The sequence below is a fragment of the Chionomys nivalis genome, chromosome 26 (assembly GCF_950005125.1).
Source record: "Chionomys nivalis chromosome 26, mChiNiv1.1, whole genome shotgun sequence".
In the NCBI taxonomy this organism is placed as follows: domain Eukaryota; kingdom Metazoa; phylum Chordata; class Mammalia; order Rodentia; family Cricetidae; genus Chionomys; species Chionomys nivalis.
Genome location: NC_080111.1, coordinates 20,131,096 through 20,133,622, shown reverse-complemented (window position 1 = coordinate 20,133,622; position 2,527 = coordinate 20,131,096).

Here is a 2,527-nt window from a genome sequence, read left to right as displayed (position 1 = left end):
TATGATAAACATTAAATTAAGATGTCTGTGACAAAGCATAATATTTAATATCTGAACAAAGACATAGCTAAAGAAAATCAATGCTAACCTTCTAAAAGATCTGAAATTTATTATTACCAGCATTACTCAAAATCTTTATGCTCTAGGTAAACTTTTCCATTGGACACACCCAGCGGGAAGCGACTGAGTGCCTTTACCTAAGGAAAGAGTGCGCTTCGGGAAAATGCTTTTGACACACAAAGTCTGCAGACTCACCGTGATCCTGGAGACTGTCCACTAGTTTCTGGTTTCTACAACCATGTTCCCTTAACTCTGATATTTGCTCCAGTAGGGCTAGCTGGTTATAAGCATCTCAGGTCAGGCCGAACGGTATTAGGGAAGAAGTTACAATCTCCCCTCATGAGTTTCTGCCCAAATACCTTTTCCTCTGTGTTCAATAAAGAACTTCTGGGTCTATTCAAGAAGCTACCACAGTCACTGCTTAAATGTGAGACACAGGAAAGAAAATGTCATTGCTGATATATGTGTCCAGTCTTCTGAAATTGGGACATAATTTTGTCATCTACAAAGCTCATGCTCAAGAATTACATATTTGATTTGCAAAATCTTTACAAAACCCTCACAATGTTGCATAAATTTATAATTTTGAATTTTATAATTTTGTATTTTAGAACACATTTGAATAGTTCTTGGCTGTTGGCTGGAGGTTGGACATGTCTAGTAATGAATTTATATCCCACATTTGTAAACTCTCATAAAAAGAACTTTTTTATAATAATAGAGAATTCTGAAATTTTATACACTAGATAGTTTCTACAAATATATATACTTTAACATATGAATAAATCAGATTAAATATTGAAGATTTTGTAACAGATCTCTAAGATATTTGATCCAGAGACCAGTGAAATTTTGTTTTTTATATACAGTCATTCAAAATGTCTTTAGTGTCACATAAAATATTTATAAATCTCAGCTACACATATACTCACTTGTTGGGACTTTCTTCATTTATAGTAAATTCTTCTACTGGCCTTGTATGAATAACTTAGAAAATTATAATATCACAACAGCAGAAAAATCTAAATTTTATGTATTAGTGACAAATTAACTTCTTTCAGGTCCCAATCTACTATTTCTGACTGAGACCCCAGCTACGCAAATGACTAGCTCATTTCATTCTGTGCTTTATATAATAAAATATAATGCATATGTTACATATATATATATATATATATCCAGATAATGTACCAATGTTAGTGAAAAAAGAAGGGAGGAGAGAAGGAAGAATAGATATGGATTTAGTGCTGCCTATTATGTACTAATAATTCTGGTGTTGTACCTGTTACAACTTTGTCAACCATAGGCATGTGTATTCTGGAGTTTAAGGTTTGCCTGTATGTCAGGGTTTCACTCAAACTGTACCTAAGTTAGCAGTGTACTTTGAGAACATTTATAATTATGCACTCATCTGCTTAAGTAATGCATATTCAACATTCTAAGGAAAGCATTGCAATCAATCTTATTATACTGGGAACTTTCAGTATAATTACCTCCTAAGAATTCAGCTGGAATGCACAGTCTCCACTGTACCAAAATCCCTATTCTTCCCTTGTTCCCTTTCATGTCACTGACTCAGAGTGTTATATGTGCGTGTGAAATATGGTGACCAGGTCTAAGCCCATTCTCTAGAGACAGTGAAACGTTAAAAGCAACTTGTGGATAGAGAGTGGTTGTATTTAATTGTACCTTTGTGTGCAACACAAGTCAGTAAGGCTGGGAGTATAATGTTCTCCCTTATGAGACTCCAGGAAAAGATTAACTCAAAAATTCTTTATTCCTTTTTGTTGCTCTATAAAGTTGGTGACGATTGTTCACTTCTAATTTTTAGATTAGACCCCTTTATATAATTACAGGATAGGCCAGTGCTCTTCTGAATAGATCAGGAACACTCTTGGGCAAATGACACTATGTGTCAGTTTTATATTGTATTTTATATGGTGCTCCCACAATCTACATTCTAGACACCTGTTGCCTAATACTTGAACATTTCACTCAGGGAGAAGATCTCTGTGCAAGGAGATCTCACCATGTCCTACCAAGATTCCTCTTTTTTTGTCGGCGGGGGGAGTAATTTGGCTTACATTTAGATATCTCTGATCATCACTGAAGGAAGGCATTTAGGAAAGCAACTCAAACAGGTCAGGAAACTGGTGACAGGTGCTGATTGAGAATCCATGGAGGATTTTATCCCATGCTTTTTCAGACCCGGGCCATCTGGCCTTGGTGAGTTCACATGGGATAAAACCGGGCTCGCTGAACATAGCGGACAATGAGGACTACTGAGAACTCAAGAACAATGGCAATGGGTTTTTGATCTTACTGCACATACTGGCTTTGTGGGAGCCTAGGCAGTTTGGATGCTCACCTTACTAGACCTGGATGGAGGTGGGTGGTCCTTGGACTTCCCACAGGGCAGGGAACCCTGATTGCTCTTTGGGCTGACGACGGAGGAGGACTTGATCGG